Raw genomic sequence first — 19,520 nt, forward strand, 5'->3', positions numbered from 1 at the left:
GCTGGGCTTTCTCGTTCTCATCATCCCTGTTTGTCATTGATTTTAATGGATTGGTACATGGTAAACACAGTCCTTGTTTGTATAAGGCTCTCTGTTTAACTACGTAATTATTTTATTTCCTGAAACTTAAGCCGGAATTAATATGGGAAAGTTAGAGAGAAGCTTGGGATCTACGAATAGCTACCAAACTGTATTCGGTGGTTAGTGGTTTCATCCTCTGCTTGGACAGCAAGAATGAATCCTGGGTTTGATCTCTAGTCTGTCTGGTAGAACCTCAGTTGCTTTCTGTTACTGTCGGGGAGATGTGGCTGCTGCAGGCCCGTGGCTTCTGATCACCTCGGACTTGGGAGGGGAGAATCTTGGAGAAAGGGGTAGTATGAAAAGCAGGCTTTTCTTTGAAAGGTTGTGTTTCAAGTGGTGTGTGTGTGTGTGTGTGTGCGCGCACGTGCATGCGAGCTGGGGCTGTGGAAGCCCCAGGCAAACAGAAAGCCGCGCTTTCCACGGCTATCTTCATTCAGGCCTCGGTTCTGTCCTGGAAACAAAAAAGTTATCTGTGTGGATCCAAATCCTAAGTTTCCAGACTACCACCAGTCTGAGGGCTGTGGAGACCACGTGGGGGCACACGGTCAGGCCAGGCCCCCTGGGGGTGGAACCGCCCCGGGCTAATCAGGGCGTTTATCATTAAGCTGTCCTGGTGTTTGTAGGGTCACGATTTGTCTCTAGAAGAAGCAATTGGAAAATGAAAACGAAAATGATAATTTTTGGTTAAACCGGAAGGTTAGGACACACTAAGAGTTAAGCACAGCCTTGGCGGTCGGAGGCGCAGTTTGAATTAGATCTTTGCTACTTAGTAAATGTCTTCACGGGCAGGTTGTCAATCTGAGCTTTAGTTTTCTGTCTGTAAAACTGTACATGTGGGAGTTCCTGTCATGGTGCAGCAGAAACGAATCTGACTAGGAACCACGGGGTTGCAGGTTCCATCCATCCCTGGCCTCGATCAGCTGGTTAAGGATCCAGCGTGGAGGTCACAGACGCAGCTCAGATCCCGCATTGCCAGGGCTCTGGCATAGGCTGGCAGCTATAGCTCCGATTGGACCCCTAGCCTGGGAACCTCCACATGCTGCAGGTGCGGCCCTAAAAAGACAAAAGACCAAAAAAAAAAAAAAATTGTGCATGCGTTCTTTGCAGGGACAGTCGGGATTATGGAGAGAACAATAATAACTTCCACTTAGGAAGGATTTCGAGGAGTAAATGAGACTGTGGACAAAGCTTCTAGGACTGGGAGCCTGGCGTATATTACATGCTCAATAAATCAGTGCTATTTAAAAATTGTAATTATTTGGTGACAGGTGTGTGGAGGCCTTGCGGAATACTCTTCTATTCAGGGGAAAAAAGCCATGCCCTTGGACTCCCTTATTTGTTTGACATTGGGAAGAGTATTACCACGTGTGTTTATGGAAGAGTAAAACTGTATAATAGTCATTAACTCTTTGGGAGCTCAGGGTTAATAGAGGCAGACTATTGCCTTTGGAATGGATAAGCAATGACATCCTGCTCTGCAGCACTGGGAACTCTGTGTAGGCTTATGATGGGGTATGATAATGGGAGAAAAATAATGGATACATGTATGTGTAACTGGGTCACTCTGCTGTACAGTAGAAAATAATACTAATAATGTATTGGGGAAATTTAAAAACAAACCTCTTGCCAGTTGAGGTCCTAAAATTTGCCAGGCAGTAAGTTGGGTGTCAAATGGATACAATGTTGAGTGAGACAAAGTATTTTCTCTCAAAGGTTTTATGATGAGAGAGTGTCATCCATATCTATTTAAAAACCAAGACCCGTTGGAATTTATTTCGCAAAAGCCCGGGGAAGGAAATCGTGTGTATTATTAATACCTGAACAAAGGAAGGTTATGCAGTGAAGCTAGTAGCCTCAGGTTGGACTTGAAAACACACTCTCCAGATTTCTCTTTTCCTCTCATTAGAGCTAAATTGTATGAGGGTTTTGTTTTTTTTTTTTTTTAAGGGCATCAGATTTCATGTTTGGCTAAAAATGCAGACATCTTTGGGAATGGGACACAGTAAAGCATTTTCAATCATTTATACTGTTGTTGAGTGCATTTCTCAGTCTTTCATGGGATATGCTTTTTTTTTTTTTTTTTACTTTTGAGCAATGTTATTGAAGCATAGTTGACTTACAATGTTATGTTCCTAAACCAACTATAACGGGAAAAATAAAAATCATTAAAAAAAAAGAAAGGAAAGGAAAAAAAAGTGTTGTGTTAATTCCAGCTGTATAGCAAAGCAGTTCAGTTATACATGTGGGTGTATATATATTTCCTCTGCATTATGGCTTATCACAGGATATTGGATATAGTTCTCCGTGCTGTACAGTAGGACCTTGTTGTTTTTCCATGAGACTATGCTTTTTTTTTTTTTTTTTGACTTTTTAGGGCCACACCTGAGGCATATGGAGGTTCCCAGGCTAGGGGTTGAATCAGAGCTGTAGCCGCTGGCCTACACCACAGCCACAGCAAGGCCAGATCCCAGATCCAAGCCGCATCTGCGACCTACACCAAAGCTCATGGCAATGCTGGATCCTTAACCCACTGAGTGAGGCCAGGGATCGAACCTGCGTCCTCTGGGATGCTAGTCAGATTCTTTACCTCTAAAGGGTGGGAGGTGCCCCCCCCCGGGGGGGGGTCAGAGAAAGACAAACAGAACCCACTTCACACTTTGCCTTGGGCTTGTCTTGAAAGGAGCAAGTTCCTTTAAAGGTTCTTTTAAGAAGGAAAAGTAGAGTTCGGAATAATTTAAGAATCTGCTTAAATACAAAGTTGTGAGGCGACTGTTTGCTTGGGAAGAATTCCTTTTCCCTTGTTTTTAAATTTACTTTGTGGAAACCAGACCAAGGCATTTCAGCCAGCCTTGAGACACGTATTCCTCCAGGGCAGAAAGAGGCTTTCAAACTTTGTAACTAAGACCTTCAGTAAGAATTATATTCTACACTGGAACTGGGAGCATCAAACACAAACACACACGCACACACCAACAGCAGAACCAAAGCACTAGACGATATGTGACCTTGTCCCGTGTACACTGGTATTTTCTATTTTATTCTGCTTCAGTCTAATTTGTTTCATGTTTTCTTAAGATTTCTGGTCATGACCCACTACATTGATTTCACGACCCACTAATGAGGCATGACCAGCAATCCCAGGAGTCATTGCTTTCGAAAGGTGTCCTGGGCCACCCACTGTGCCATTGTCTACCTACCCTGGCTAACTCACACCAACGCCTGCAAAGGGCCGACCTGCCGACATCCCTGAAACCCGCTGAAACCCGCCATCCAGTCCTCGCCCCATCGTCTAGCAAAAGTTGGGATTTTAAAATATCATTTGGCAAGACGAATGCTCCCCTTGAAACATATGTCTTTTTCTTGTTAATTTCACTGCAAATTACCCCATCCAATGATACACTGGCAGGGCTGATGGCTTATACCTCCACAGCCTCAAGATGCAAAGTCACATGTTTGCTTTGGGAGCATAATGGGATAATAAGGCAATTTTGCAAATGACCCCTTGCCCACACTTCCAGGACAAGTTATACTCCCTCCATGGATGAGAAGAGCAAGTCCAGAGTCCATTTGTTTACTCTTGAAGGGCTTAGAAAGGCCAGAGGAAATTTCGTGGGTTGTTTTGTTTTTCTTATACATTTACAAGGTGCAAAACAGATATTCTGCTTCCCATTCAAAATATTGGAATGCGAAAGAGGACATGATAACTGCAAAATGCACATCTTGAGAAATTGCGTGTCAACAGCCAAAAAGGGAAAAAATACGATATCCTCGTAGAAATCGTGCAAATTGCTGGGTGGCGATCGGGGAGAAAGAGATACAGGATGAAGATAAGTGAGCTGTTTGGTTTTTCTGTACACCTGGAAGGGACAGTTCTGATCTCCGTCCGGAATAATGGCGTGGAAGAGATGAAATTAATACTCGGAAACTAGCAGCTTTTGCAACAGCCCAGGTGCATCGATTGATAGCTCCTTGCCTAGAAATGATAGCTTTTCCAGACCTGGGGGAGACGGGGGGGGGGGGGGGGGCGGTTCTTCTACCCATCTGAAACAGGGGTGTGTGGCTACTGAAGGGCAGAGCTGGGGCTGGTTGACTCAGTTTCAGAGAAGCTGGGCATCCCCACAGCCTGCTTCCCACCCCCCAACACACACACACACCCTGTAACCTTTGACTCCAAAAACACAGGCCTTTGCCAGCGAAGCAAAAGCAGATCTCCTGGTTATCAGAAGTCAGTAACGACCGCCCAAGTCCTAAATCACGAATCCTCAGGGAGACAGATTCTCTGAGCCCAGGCCCCTGGAGCATCCATCCAGGGGGTGCATCTGCCTGCTGGCACCCCTGAGCCGTGGAGAGGTGTCTAGAGTTCCCTGTGTCCCCTGGCTCATAGCCCCGTCTTGGGGACAGTCCCTCCAGAACCACACAGGCTTGGGCTCAGTAGTTAAATAGCTCCATGGCATTACACTCTGCGTCCTACTTGAGGCTGGGCCTGTGTGTGTGGGTTCCTTTGTATGCATGGTGGTGAAAATAGGCAGGAGAATTTAGGGTCGTTGTACCCAGGTGATGGATGGGCCGCTGATGGGATGACAGTCTTTTCTGGGGGTGGTTTCACACCTTCTTTGTACCTTCAAATCTTTTCACCCAGTCTGTTTCACAAGGCCTATGCTTGGTTCCTTGTGTTTTTGGAAATCAAGAGCAAAGTCAAGCCCCCCCCCCCCCCCCCCCCGAATCACAGAAAGCGCTGCCTGGGTGAATCAGGAAGACTGTTTTGCTTTCAGCTTTCGGGGTTTTTTTTTGTTTTTTTTTTTTTTTTTGCTTTTTAGGGCTGCACCCGCTGCATATGGAGGTTCCCAGGCTAGGGGGCGAATCAGAGCTATAGCTGCCAGCCTACACCACAGCCACAGCATCGTAGAATCCAAGCCGCATCTGTGACCTACATCACAGCTCATGGCAACACCGGATCCTTGACCCACCGAGTGAGACCAGGGATCAAACCTGTGTCCTCATGGATGCCAGTCAGATTCGTTTCCGCTGAGCCACGACGGGAACTCCTTTCTCGCTGTGTCTTGAGTCCCTCACAAACACGAGGGCCCGTGAGAAAATAATTCCCACTTTGCTGAACAACTAAAGAATCTGGAGGATCTATTTGATCTTCTAATGAGACCCGATGTCTTAAGAGGATTCTGGGAACGGATAGAAGAGATAATTCTGGTACATGTAGGAATAGAAAAAAATCTGAATTAATCCTGACTGAGACATGTAACTAGTGCTTCTGTGGAAAATAGGGCTCAGGCTCAGGGAGTTTGTGCCAGAGGAATTGAGCCCTGCCGAAGCCGGTTTTCTCAAAAGTAAGGAGCCTGGGGGGCAGAAGCAAGCCTTCCTTTTTCTCTGCTCTGTTACAGAAGCTTTGGAAGCAGTTGTGTTTATTATTTTTAACACTCTGGATCCCCTTTCCCCTGGCCTGAGGTCTCCTCTTCCAGCCAGTGTAGGTCTGTGGCTTGAGACTTAGTTGGATCTGCCCCAGTTTTAAGCCATATTCTGCTTGCCTTTGTGCGTGTGTGTGTGTGTGTGTGTGTGTGTGTGCGCGCGCGCGCGCGCCTGCACGGTGTTTTCCAGTTTTACCCACCCGCTGTCCTTTGCCTCTGCCTGGGCTTTGGGGTTCAGGATCTGGAGTCCCAGAGTCCCGCGCATCTCTTTACTTACCTGAGTTTTCATTTCTCTGGATGCAAAGTAGCTGCTCCTGGAGGCAAAGGACCCGCGTTGAAAGTGATTCCTCATCAGGAGGGAGATGTGTTTAACCTCTATTTACCCCGAAACCTACTCATCAAAGAGGGATCAGAGGACAATTAAATCCCCACCCCCACCCCCCCGTAGGTTGGCAACGAAATAGAAAACTGGCTTTTCTTCCTTCCACTGGAGATGGGCAGGGAAGTTTTCTTCTGCCTTTGACTTTGGAGGGACCTGGAACCTGCAGGTCTGACTCTGTGGCTCAGGACTCTTCAGGCGTCACACATCAGCTTCTGATTCCTTCCAGGCAGAAGCCTCTGGGCTGGCTGCCTGTGGAGCGTGTAGATCCTTCTAGCCTTGCTTGCTTGTACAAGCGTGGGTGCTACTGCACCCATGTCTGTTACTGACCGAGGAATCCATTCTTTAGCCTCCTTCTTGGTCACCCCACCCTGGGGGCCCCAGCTCGTCTCCATCAAACTCTGTTTGTGCCAAGCTTTGTTGTTTGGTGGAAACGGCCCCCTGAGTGCGTCCGACGTGGATTCCCCACCTTCTGTGTTCCTTGCTACACTGTTATGTTTGGTTTACTCAGTGAGCACCCATCTGCAAGCTGCAGATTCCGTTTAGACTCGAACTGGTTTCGGCGCAGCCCGGCACTTGTGGTTTCCGTTGCAAACACCTCCTTCGTGGGAAGCCAGGAGATTTGGTCGGAGCAATGAAACTCGCTTCCTTCTGAGTCTGCTTGTTCACACACCCAATATGCTTCCTGTCCCTATTAATCTATCTGTTATCTGCCAGGATCTCAGGGAGCCTGGGAATAGCCCGCCACACCCAAGAAACCTGGCTTTAACTGGCCCGGCCATTGTCAGGTGTCTGAAATGAAGGACAAGGGACAAACACCCTTCTTCCTTGATCTGCTCCAGGTCAGATGGTAAAGGGAGGGGCGGTCCCTTCTATGGGGTGCTCACTCTTTGCCTGCTGGGACCGGGTGCTTCAGGCCCTCCTGGTCCTCTTCTTAGGGCAGCCCTGGGGAGTGACGCAGGACTAGGTCTCCTTTTGTCTAGGGAGGGAGAGGGAAGGCTCTGGACCTCTGCTGTCATGTAACATGGTCCTTCCGGAGGACACATCTGTCCATCCATCCACTCTTGTGGTCCCATAGAGACACCGGGTTATTGGATTAGTAAAAGTTTGCTAACTAGGCTTTTTAAACCTTTTTTTTTTTTTAAGTCAAATAATCTGTTAGTACCAGCAAAATTAACCAGGACACTTGAATCCGTTTAGGGCCATGGGAACAGGAATGAGAAAAATGGAGGAAGAGGAGTTCCTGCTGTGGCACAATGGGATCGGCAGTGTCTCTCTGGAGCACTGGGACTCAGGTTCAGTCCCTGGCCTGCGACAGTAGGTTTAGGATCTGGCATTGCCACAGCTGCAGCATAGGTCACAACTGTGGTTCGGATCTGATCCCTGGCCCGGGAACTCCATGTTCAGTGAGGTGGCCAAAAAATCAAAAAAAAAAAAAAAAAAAGACAATACTGGATCCTTAACCCACTGAGCCACCAGGGAACTCCTGGGAGTCAGACAGTTGTTAAGTGCTTTATGTGGGGCATCTGGTGTATCTCATTTAATACTCATCAATCCCTGTGCGGTAGCCGTGTTTGTTCCCAGCACACAGGGAGGGTACTAAGGCTTAAAGACAGTGTTTACCAAGTTGTCTGAGTCCCGTGGCTGATGTATGGTAGGGATGTCATTAAAATTTAAAAAATGCATATGGCAGCCTTTTGTGTACCGTAAAGGGCTTTATCTATCGTTATGGCCATTATCACGGTGCCCATCTAGTTGCCACTTTACAATGGCTTTTTTTTTTTTTTTTGCTTTTTAGGGCTGCACCTGCAGCATATGGAGGTTCCCAGGCTAGGGGTCCAATCAGAGCTACAGCTGCCGGCCACAGCCACAGCCACAGCAACAGGGGATCTGAGCTGTGTCTGCGACCTACCCCACAGCTCACAGTAACGCCAGATCCTTAACCCACTGAGCGAGGCCAGGGACTGCAACTGCATGGATTTGTTTCCGCTGCGCCACTGTGGAAACTCCTACAATGGCTCTTGAAGGACCTCTGTTACTCTTAAACTGCAGAGAGCAGTTTCTTAAACTGGCCCAAGAATATGTAAATTCTTTCTTTTTTTAACCAGAGGATGACTTGGTAGGACTGGAGGGCAGGGCAGTTTGCATGCAAAGACGTCAGGAGGTGGTCATTGGCTGGAGGCTCTGGAGCTTTTAAACCGAGATTTGCAAAACCGGCTGTGACCCGAGGGCCCTAGAAGGTGGTCAGTCAGGTGCAGTGGCAGAGCAGCCCTCCGGACTTAGGGACACTGGGCAGCCTCCCCCTTGCCCCCACCTCCTCAATGCATGGCACCTGTTCCTACCACGTGGTCAGTAGAGGCTGGGGCATCACTCTGTCTGCTTAGACACAGTTACAAACTTGTTTGCTGAGAATAACTGGGGGTCCCAGCTCACTCCCCAGCATGGCACACACACACATGCTCACAGATCTTAACGGAAAGTCCAAGAGGTTTGTTGGAGTCACTGAGCCCCCGGGAACCTGTCTGCACACAGTATCCAAAGTCATACAAAATCAGGGAGTGAGCGACAAAGCCGAAAACATGACTCATGGGTGACACTCCTTAACACCCTTGTGAAGGACTTTGCCCTCTGACCCCGTGAGGGAAAACAGGTCTTTCTATTTTCCAGGATAAGTGAGGGATGACTTTGCTCTGACTTTATGCTCCTGCAGCTCGGGAGGCCGATCATACAAATCTTGGAGGGCTCAACATCCATTTGCAGAATGGCTGCATAGAAATTGGGCATTTATGCTATTCTTCACGTTAAAGACATTAATCTCTAACCCAGGAATACCACCCACACTCGACAACAGCAGCACACACGGCGTCACCCCTCCCAGCAGCTGGGCATCTTCTCTCTTTTAAACGTCTGATGCTTAAAACCTAAATCCCTCTGCACTTGTGCCCTCTCCATACACAAGGTGCATGGTCCGGCCGGCTTGCCTGCTGATACTCTGACCTTCTGTATCCTTTTCTTTATTTTCCTTACTTTCCTTCACCTCCTTCCCTCCTTTTCTATCTGCCCAGACTCCCTTCCTCGTTTCTCACTCCTGTGGCTTTTCTTCCTTCCCTTGTTGATGCCTCAGTTTCTGAGAGCTGCCGGCAGGCATTGCTTGGTCAGCATGGGGTTCAAGGACCGCTAGCCTCCGCTGCACCTGCGCTTTCCCTGCAGGTGGATGGACCAAAAGGGGCCCCCGAATGCTATAGGTCTGAGGATGGGTGGATGCTGAAGACATCATCCCACGAAGGGTTATCGATGGTTCCCTCGCTTTTAACTTCCTCCCTTGGACATCATGTTCAAATGCCATGTTGGACCCTGGACCTACCAGGACCAAGTCTGTGAATTCACATATACCGTACCCTGAAGGAAGAGCCAAATGCTTGGAGGAGATGTTTTTTAAATCTGAAGCACAGAGGACTGTTGGGTCCTGCTGCTGTCCCTTTCTCTCAGAAACCTAAAAGAAAGCCATATTATCTTGAATATTAGAACTGCCACCAGGATTACACCACATTCAGGATTAAATTTACAACCAGCTTTGATCTAACTTCAGATTCTGTACGAAAGCTCTTTCTTCACATGGCTGATGGATCGTTAGCCACTAGGTCTAAAGTCTGTCCTTTATTGCACAGTGGGAGCATCGAGAGGGCAGAACGTAACCCCAGACTGTAGCCTCTGTCTTGCATTTGGGGATATGGAGGTAACTGGCCTTTCATTCAGGGCCCGTGGTGTTGGTTTTTAATGGCTGCAACAAGACCACCTCGTGTGAACTGATGATCACGGTTCTTTTTCTTTTTTCTTTTCTTCTTTTGTCTTTTTGTCTTTTTTGGGCTGCACCCGTGGCATATGGAGGTTCCCAGGCTAGGGGTCCAATCGGCAACGCCGGATCCTTAACCCCCTGAGCGAGGCCAGGAATCGAATCCGCAACCCCATGGTTCCTAGTGGGATTCGTTAACCACTGAGCCACAGTGGAAACTCTTTTTTTTTTTTTTAATGTATTTTTGTCTTTTTCTTTTTTGAGTGAGTTATTTTTTCCATTATAGCTGGTTTACAGGGTTCTGTCAATTTCTTCTGCACGGCAAAGTGACCCAGTCACACATACATATATACATTCATTTTCTCACATTATCATGCTCCATCACAAGTGACTAGATAGCGTTCCCTGTGCTTTACAGCAGGATCTCATTGCTTATCCACCCCAAATGCCATAGTGTGCATCTATTAACCCCAAGCCCCCAGTCCATCCCACTCCCTTCCCCTTCCCCTGGGCAACCACAAGTCCATTTCCAAGTCCGTGCATTTCTTTTCTATGGGAGATGATCGCATTGCTAAATACCCTGTTTACAGAATACTTTGTCTGGGTCATTATTTCATTTAATGAAAAGCATGTGTTTTGTTTTGTTTTGTTTTTTTATGGTGATGAAACAGAAGATGCTAAATCTGTCTTGAATGAATATACTCAAGATGTCAAGGAGGGAGACAAGACTCCTGAGAGTCAAAGCAGCCAGATAGGGGCTTGGCCTCACTTTTAAGCTACATCAGATTGCCAGCTGGTGATCTGAAAACTCTCAGGATGATGTTTGCAGTGACTTCTTAAGCAGCATTCCTGATGGATACGATTGACACAGGCACACGTACATTCATTTGGTAGAAAATAATTCCACACGCACCTAGGTCCTGGGTACCACATGGGTCTCCTGGGCAAATTCTATGTGTTATATGTATCAGAGTTTTTGAGCGCGTATCTGGTTTTCAGATGTGGTTTGAAATGCTGGCTCATTCTAAGACCTGCTGTTTTATTTTGACCACCATCGCCTGCCTCCGGAAATCTCCACCTGCAAAGGCTTTTTTGACCACCCTCATCCCAACACCACATTCATGCTTTTTTTGATCTCAGGTTGAGATGAATTATTAGGCTTTACTTAATGCCTAATTTGAAAAAAAAAAAAACTTACTAAATATTACATTTCCCCTCGTAAAATAATGATAGAGATTCACATTTGTGCAGAAGCGTTGGCAACAGCATTCTTCAAAAGTTTTCCTTTGGGTGATGAAAAGCTGTTATATTATTTTGACTAGCTAATCAAATGTAATTGGGGAGCTTGAAGTGCCTGAGATTTTCCTCGTGCGGTTATCAAAGCGGGACATGTAACTCGTGGAGCTGATGAAAAGCATCCCTCACGGTACTCTTTCAATTAGAGATCTTACAGAGCGAATGAAAGAACGGTTCTGCTGCTAAAAAGTCCGAGGCATTGAAATGCCCCTTAATGTTAATTGCTGTATTAGCTAGTTAACACATGAGTGTACATTTTAATTGATTCTTGCTCCAGTTTTGGAGGGAAAAAAAAAAACATTTCTGAATCTGATGGGCAAGTAAGTTAAGGAAGGATGAGGCTTGGGCACCAGAGTATACTGTTTATATACTCTCTTCCAATCATGCCAGGTATTTACAGTGAAAACACCAGTGCTCACTTTTGTGGAGTCTGACTTGCTGGAAAAGCACTAATGGTTTGCCCTGGTGTATGGGGATTTGTGGTTATGAAGGTTTGCACAGGAGTTTTACTTGACCTTGGAGAATTCCTTTTATGGTTTTATCAATGACATGTCACAATCTCGAAAACATAACTTCATCCCAGTCATGTATTTGGATGGATCCGCCTAAGGGTAGGCTTTTTTTTTTTTTTTTTTTTTTTAAAGGCCGCACCTGCAGCATAGGGAGGTTCCCAGGCTAGGGGTCTAATCGGAGCTATGGCTGCTGGCCTATGCCACAGCCACAGCAACATGGGATCTGAGCTGTGTCTGCGACCTACACCACAGCTCATGGCAACACCAGATCCTTAACCCACTGAGTGAGGCCAGGGATCGAACCCACATCCTCATGGCTCCTTGTCAGGTTCATTTCCTCTGCGCCGCAATGGGAACTCCAAGGGTTGGCTTTGAAAAGAATCAAAATATGCTATGCCCTGAGTTCCTGCTGTGGTGCAGCAGGTTAAGCATCCAGCATTATCTTTGCTGTGGCACGGGTTGCATCCCTGGTCTGGGAACTTTCATAGGCAGCAGTTGTGCACCCCCCCCCCCCAAAAAAAAAACCCTGCGTTTCATTCACCAGGATGTTGCATTGGATAGGGGTTGGAGGGGGGGTGTGTTCCACTTTTTAGCCACCTGTGGGACAGTTCTGGCACAAATGATTCATTGTGACCAAGGATTAGGACAGATTTTAGTTTCTATTCAGACAGGAATTCCGCTGTTCACTCCCTCACTCCTCAGACACAAACTGAGCTCCTACTGTGTACCATCCCTGTGCTGCAGACGAGACAAGAGCAGGCCTCACCCAGCACATCACGTCCTCGGGGTCCTTTCCTCAGTTAACCTAGAATTCTCCAGCATTGATGCAGCCCCAAACATTGCAGCAAACTTGTGCAACTACTTGTGATGGGTCCCGGCCATGCTTCTGCTGGGTTCTGAGATGATACTGGGACTAGAAAATGCAGGTGAGGGGTTCCCATCGTGGCTCAGGGGAAATGAATCTGACTCGCATCCATGAGGACACAGGTTCGATCCCTGGCTTTGCTCAGTGGGTTAAGGATCTGGCGTTGCTGTGGCTGTGGTGTAGGCCGGCGGCTGTAGTTCCTATTCAACCCCTAGCCTGGGAACCTCCATGTGCCCAGGTTCGGCCCTAAAAGGACAAAAAGGAAATGCAGGTGAATTCTCGGAGACAGCAAGCCAGCCCTGAGAAGCGTGGCGGTAGGACAGGAATGAGTGAAACCCAGAGAGAGGTTGGTCCAGCATATAGTCTAGGCTCTTGGGGACACCTTGCCAGCACCAGGCAGAGGCGAGGCTGGTGAGGGAGGGGGTCTCAAGGATGAGGGGGAGTTGTGCTGCAGGGGGACATGCAGAAGTGCAGGGGCCAGGGAGGCGTCCCCAGCAGAGGACAGCAGGTGCAGAAACATAAAACCTGGGCACTGTACTTCCAGGGACCAGAAAATGACTCCTGTGGCAGAGAGGTGAGCTTGTAGGGAGGTGGCAAGAGGCTGGACAGGTGACAGGTGAAGGGAAGCCACCACGGAAAGGTGGAGAGACTAGAAATTGGAAATGCACCTGCTGTTTCATGAGTTCATTCTTTTTTTTTTTTTTTTGTCTTTTTGGGTCCTCACCCACAGCATATGAAGGCTCCCAAGCCTAGGGGTCCAGTTGGCCGCCAGCCTACACCACAGTCACAGCAAAGCTGGATCCCAGCCATGTTCTGCGACCTACACCACAGCTCACAGCAACGTTGGATCCATAACCCACTGAGCGAGGGCAGGGATCGAACCCGCGTCCTCATGGATCCTAGTCAGATTCGTTTCCACGAGCCACAATGGGAACTCTGATCACACACCAGCTTTTTAAATGGTCCTGGACCCCACCTTTGAACCCGGTGAATCATTCCTTCATTCATTCATTCAGTACATGTAAATTAAATATACACTCAATGCCAAGCCCTGTTCTAGACCAGGGGTTGCTATGGTAACAAGACCAACAAGGATACAGTTTTTATTTCTTATTTTTCCTTTCTTGTTTTTTTTTTTATGGCCTACCCTTGGCATATGGAAGTTCCCGGGCAGGGGATCGAACCCACGCCTCCACAGTGACCTTGAGCCACTGCAGTCGGATTCTTAAGCCATGCACCATGGCGGCAACTCCAAAGATACTGTTTTTACTGATGCTCACATGGTAGTGGGAGGAAGCAGGTGGTAAACAAGCCAAGGAAGATAATGTGAGCAGAGAGAATAAACAAGTGAGCAGGTTATGGGCAGCAAGGGAGCCGTTAGAGGGCTTCAGAGAAAGTAGTTGTGACCAGTGGACACTTGAGCTGACATTGAAATAGCAGGGAAGAACCAGGCAGCCCAGGCACAAGACAGCAGGTGCCATGCCTACGTGGACTTGTCGTTTCTAGAACTTTCTAGCTTGTATTTCCTAGAATCAGGAAGAGAGGCAAAGTCACAGGGTCGGAGTTTGGTAAGGTGCAGCCCACCTGGGGTTTGGTTTTTATTCTCTCTCTGAGGTGGGAACGTGGAGGAAGATTTTAAGCAATGGCACATCTTTGTCTGATGCTCGGAGCACTTGTTGCTGTGGCTGCAGGTGGGAGATGGGTTGAGAGGAAGCCAGAGAGAGCAGGAGGTTCAGCGACCCAGGGGCTCAGACAGAGCGTGATAGATGGGGATGGGGAGAGGTGGATGGGTTCAGAGCAGAGGCTGAGCTAAAGCCGACAGCATTTGCTCAAAGGGGCTTTGGGAGCAGATGATGCCGCAAACAGGACTTGGGTTTGGGGCTCGAGCCATGCAAGGAAGTGGAACCAGCAGCTCGGGGAGCAGGGCCAGCAAATATCCCGAAAAGCTCCTGGAACAGGTCCTCAGCTGTCCCCTGTGGGAACCACTGGTCCCTGTTTTTACGCAGGAGAGCACAGCGAAACCACCCCCTGCCCAAAAAGGATCCAAACTCTTCCCAAAGGCCAGGATCCCCTACTGCCCCTGTTTCTGTTTGCAGCAGTCAGGATGTTCTTTGGTTTACAACCCAGACCCTTCTTGGGCACAGGAGTCACCCCTCTGTCATGCAGGTGGAAACAGGAGGGTCACCTTGGCTTGATGGCTAGCCTGTTACTGAGTTATGGCTTGTGGAGCTGCAACGCCATGAAAACCTACACACTGTGTCATTAAGGGGCCAAATGTACATCAGCAATTAAGACAGAGGGGTCTGCTTAAGACAGGACCCCTCTGCCCACGCAAACTGACCAGGCTGCCAATTCGAGCCGAGCGTCCCCCCAGGGAGATTAATGGCTGATGACACAGTGCTTGGCCCCACGTGACTTCCCTGCTCAGAGATTGGCTCTGGGCTGAGCAGAAGGGGGCTTTGGACTCTTTGTTTAAAAGCATAAACTGTTGGAGTTCCCGTCTTGGCTCAGAGGTTAATGAATCCGACTAGGAACCATGAGGTTGAGGGTACGATCCCTGGCCTTGCTCAGTGGGTTAGGGATCCAGCATTGCCGTGAGCTGTGGTGTAGGTGGCAGACACGGCTCGGATCCCGCATTGCTGTGGCTCTGGCGTAGGCCAGTGGCTACAGCTCCAATTCGACCCCTAGCCTGGGAACCTCCATATGCCGCAGGAGTGGCCCTAGAAAAGGCAAAAAGACAAAGGAAAAAAAAAGCATAAACCGTTAAACCTTTAATAACATTTTTCTTCATTGTGGATCCTCTAGAAGAATCTGACCCAAAGTTTCACTATCTTGACCTGGAAACCAGTTTGTTTTCCTCCGTAGTCTTTTGTTGTTGTTTTTAAAGAAGGACCTTTAGACTATTTCTTTTATAAACAAGGTCAGAATAAAAAAATCTGGAGTTCCTTCTGTGGCACAGTGGGATCAGCATTATCTCTGGAGCTTTGGGATGTGGGTTCGATTCCCCAGCCTGGCACAGCGGGTTAAGGATCCGATGTGGTTGCAGCTGTGGCATAGATTGCAACTGCATCTCAGATCTGATCCCTGTTCCAGGGCACCCCCCCCCCCCAGAAAAAGAATCCATAGTCTTTTTTATAGCATAAAATTGCTACTTAAAAAAAATTCTTTCTAAGCTTTGTCTCCCATCCTTTAATTATCTGTGTTGCTCTTCTTTTTTTTAATATTACTCAATGAATTTATTACATTTATAATTGTACAATGATCATCACAACCCAATTTTATAGCATTTCCATCCCAAACCCTCAGCGCATCTCCCCACCCCCCCAAACTATCTCCTTTGAAAATGATAAGTTTTTCAAAGTCTGTGAATCAGTATCTGTTCTGCAGAGAAGTTCATTGTGTCCTTTTTTCAGATTCCACATGTCAGTGATAGCATTTGATATAGGTGTCTCATTGTCTGACTGACTTCACTTAGCACGATAATTTCTAGGTCCATCCATGTTGCTGCAAATGCCGGTATTTCATTCCTTTTAATGGCTGAGTAATATTCCATTGTGTATATGTACCACATCTTCTTGATCCACTCCTCTGTGGATGGCCACTTAGGTTGTTTCCATGTCTTGGCTGTTGCAAATAGTGCTGCAATGAACATCGGGAGTACATGTGTCTTCTGAGAACTTGACCTTTGTTTTCTACAGTAACAGATACCCCACCCTTCTCTCCCGGCGTTGCCGTGAACTGTAGTGTAGGTTGCAGATGCGGCTCTGATCTCGCGTTGCTGTGGCTCTGGCGTAGGTCAGTGGCTACAGCTCCGATTCGATCCCTAGCCCGGGAACCTCCATGTGCCACGGGAGCAGCCCAAGAAATAGCTTAAAAAAAGACAAAAAAAAAATCTGATATTATTTGGTTTAGTATCTTTGCAGTCGAAAAAAACTCTTGCCTGTCTGTTCACTTTTGAGCCCAAGTCCGTGGTCACTTGCAGCACAGACTGACCTCAGCTCTGTGGACCCTGAAGCTTATACAATTTAGGAAGCTCTCGATAGAAAAAAATTGCAAAAAAAAAAAGAAAAAAGATCTCTGTGCATACAATTGCTTGGATCCCTCAAGAGTCTGGCAAATGCTCCCTATATGGGAAGGTTCCTGAAGTCTACCTAAAGCTCTTAGCTTCAAGGCAAAGTACCTCTGATTTGCTGTTCTGCTAAGGGATTTCTTCTGCAGGGTATCAGTGGGGCTAGCTAGAAATCACGTAGCAGTCCAGTAGGACTTAACTGTAGACCATTCAAATTAAGTAAAACAGATATAAAGCCCCAGACACCTTTACTGAATTTTGTTTTGTTTTCCTTTCTAAAAATAATTACTTATTGGTCCCAAGGCTAAACACAGTTTTGGGTTTTTTATTAACGTTTGATATTTTGGCCTCAGTGCACAGTGGCTTGATATGATATCTCTGTTCCCCGACCAGGGCTTAAACCCCAGGCTGCGGCAGTGAAGGTGCCAGGTCCTAACCACCAGACCACCAGGGAACTCCCAAGACAGTTCTTTCTGCCTGTCGAGTAAAGACATAACCACAGCATCATTTAGAGACTCTCTGCTGGCCCACCTTCTCCTCACCTGAGCTCACCTGAATGGCATCTCACACACACACCTGGTCTCCTCTCCTTTCTTATCTCAGATGCTATCCAACCAATTGAAATAAAAAGTGCCTGAAGTTCTAGTTCAGTTTGATGGAGGATTCATAAAGAATCTAGGCTGTCCAATAACAGCAGTAATTTCTGCACATGCACCTGTCACAGAGATCTGAGAAGGATGAGAGTTTGATGGTGAAGCATGATGTAAACGTGGGGGGGCTTTCCTGCATGTCAGACTGCAGTTTCTCTGTTCTTTTATTTTAAAGGCTATTTTATTTTATTTTTTTATTTGTCTTTTTAGGGCCACATGGCATAAACCTCCTCAGCATACGGAGGTTCCCAGGCTAAGCTGTAGACACAGGCCTCCACCACAATGCCAGATCCGAGCCTCGTCTGCAACCTACACCACAGCTCACAGCAACGCTGGATCCTTAACCCTCACCGGTTCAATGGAGGCCAGGGATCGAACCTGTGTCTTTATGGATACTGGCCAGATTTGTTTCCGCTGCGCCACAACGGGAACTTCAGTTTCTCTGTTCCTAAGAGGAATCACATAACAGGAGTACCGTTGTGGCTCAGCGGGTTAAGAACGGGACATAGGATCCTTGAGGATGCGTGTTCAATCCAGTGGGTTGAAGATCCAGTTTTGGCACAAGCTGTGGCATAGATGAAAGATATGGTTCGGATTTGGCATGGCTGTGGTGGAGGCTGGTGGCTATGGCTCCAATTTGACCCCCATCCTGGGGCCCTGAAAAAAAAAAAGCAGAGGAATCACACAATAAGCCATTGTGTAATCACGCATTTCCCGTTTGATTTGGTTTACCCAGTCCTGACTTACACACTTGCAACATCTGAGAAAAAATACTGGAATTCTGAAGTGATACACTGGGGGGCACATTGGAAAATAGAATCTCTACTTAGGTCTCAGTGCTCTGCAGGTGCCCGTGGCACACAGAAGTTCCCAGACCTGCGCCACAGCAGTGACCACACCAGGTCCTTAACCCACTGCACTACCAGGGAACTCCTCAACTGGATCTTGGTGGCTTTCAAGTGGGATCTTATCATGGTGACGAAGCCTTTACTCTAGAGAACTCAAAGGTCAAAATGAGTGTAAAAGGTTTTAAACAGTGAATTTTACGCACTTCTAATATGGCTTTAAAAAAATGATGTGACTTTCTCACTGGATTTTCGTTTGTGAGGTAGTGTGGCTATATAAAGTGTGCAGAAGAACTTAAATGTTGTTGCCAACACAATAAATAAGTAAATAAATAAAGACGGTGGGAATTAACTAGATGGCGGGGAATCCTTTGATCAGCACCATGTACACTTTAAATATCTTACCATCGTACATGTCAATTACATACATCAGTAGAGCTGAAATAAATAAATTAGCATGGTGTACAGGGGGCCAAAGGAGTATGTGTTGGTTGAATGAATGGTAACAAAGTCCCCTTCCGCATCTGCTGTGGACTTTTGTTTTGAAGCGTAATGCAAAAAGAGAGGGAACGCAGGCTCCCCATTTCTATGAGCCAGGTCACATTTGGGGGGGGTTTTGTTTGTTTTGCGTTTTTGTTTTTGTTTTTTGCTTTTTAGGGCTGCAGATGTGGCATGTGGAGGTTCCCAGGCTACGGGTCGAATCAGAGCTACATCTGCCAGTGTACACCACAGCCACAGCAACGCCAGATTCGAGCCACGTCTGTGACCTACACCACAGCTTATGGCAATGACAGATCCTTAACCCACTGAGTGAGGCCAGGATCGAACCTGAAATCTCATGGTTCCTAGTCAGATATGTTTCTGCTGCGCCATGACAGGAACACCCCCAAGTCACATTTTGGAGTGTCTTATGGCTTCTAAATAACCTATGAGTCGAGAATAGCCTTTCAGAGTTTCCACTGTGGTGTTGTGGCTTAAGGGTCTGGTGTTGCTGCAGCTTGGATTCGATCCCTGGCCCAAGAATCCAAAAAAGAAAAAACAATGATTAAAAAAAGAATATCCTTTAAATGCAATGATCAATCAGGAGATTGCATGGAATGTTCCTGTGTAAGAACATTTAATGTAAAATCTGTTCTAAAAAAAATCGAACGTGGGAGTTCCCGTCGTGGCGCAGTGGTTAACGAATCCGACTAGGAACCATGAGGTTGCGGGTTCGGTCCCTGCCCTTGCTCAGTGGGTCAAGGTTCCGGCGTTGCCGTGAGCTGTGGTGTGCGGCTCAGATCCCATGTTGCTGTGGCTCTGGCACAGGCTGTGGTGGCTACAGCTCCGATTCGACCCCTAGCCTGGGAACCTCCATGTGCCGCAAGAGTGGCCCAAGAAATGGCAAAAAGACAAAAAGAAAAAAAAAATCGAACGTATAAGTCAGTCTGGATTCGAGCTGGTTTTCAGTGGGCTGGTTGTTGCTATGGGAAGGTGCTCCACCTCGTGACGTATAAACATGAGCAGTGGTGTTGGTTGGTCTGGGCGTGCAGGCTCTCCAGGAAATGGGAGAAATCTAGCAGGATTCCTAGGGCCTCGAAGAACCGTGTTGGCATCCTGTGGAACAAGAG

The 19,520-nt window shown here is 47.3% G+C and overlaps 1 protein-coding gene across 1 annotated transcript in view; it reads left to right on the plus strand.

The window, feature by feature from the left end:
- The window catches only part of NR5A2 (nuclear receptor subfamily 5 group A member 2), a 128,143-nt gene that overhangs the window by 10,928 nt on the left and 97,695 nt on the right, over nucleotides 1-19,520 (plus strand). The window lies entirely within an intron of this gene.

The sequence above is a fragment of the Phacochoerus africanus genome, chromosome 12, assembly GCF_016906955.1.
Source record: "Phacochoerus africanus isolate WHEZ1 chromosome 12, ROS_Pafr_v1, whole genome shotgun sequence".
NCBI lineage: Eukaryota > Metazoa > Chordata > Mammalia > Artiodactyla > Suidae > Phacochoerus > Phacochoerus africanus.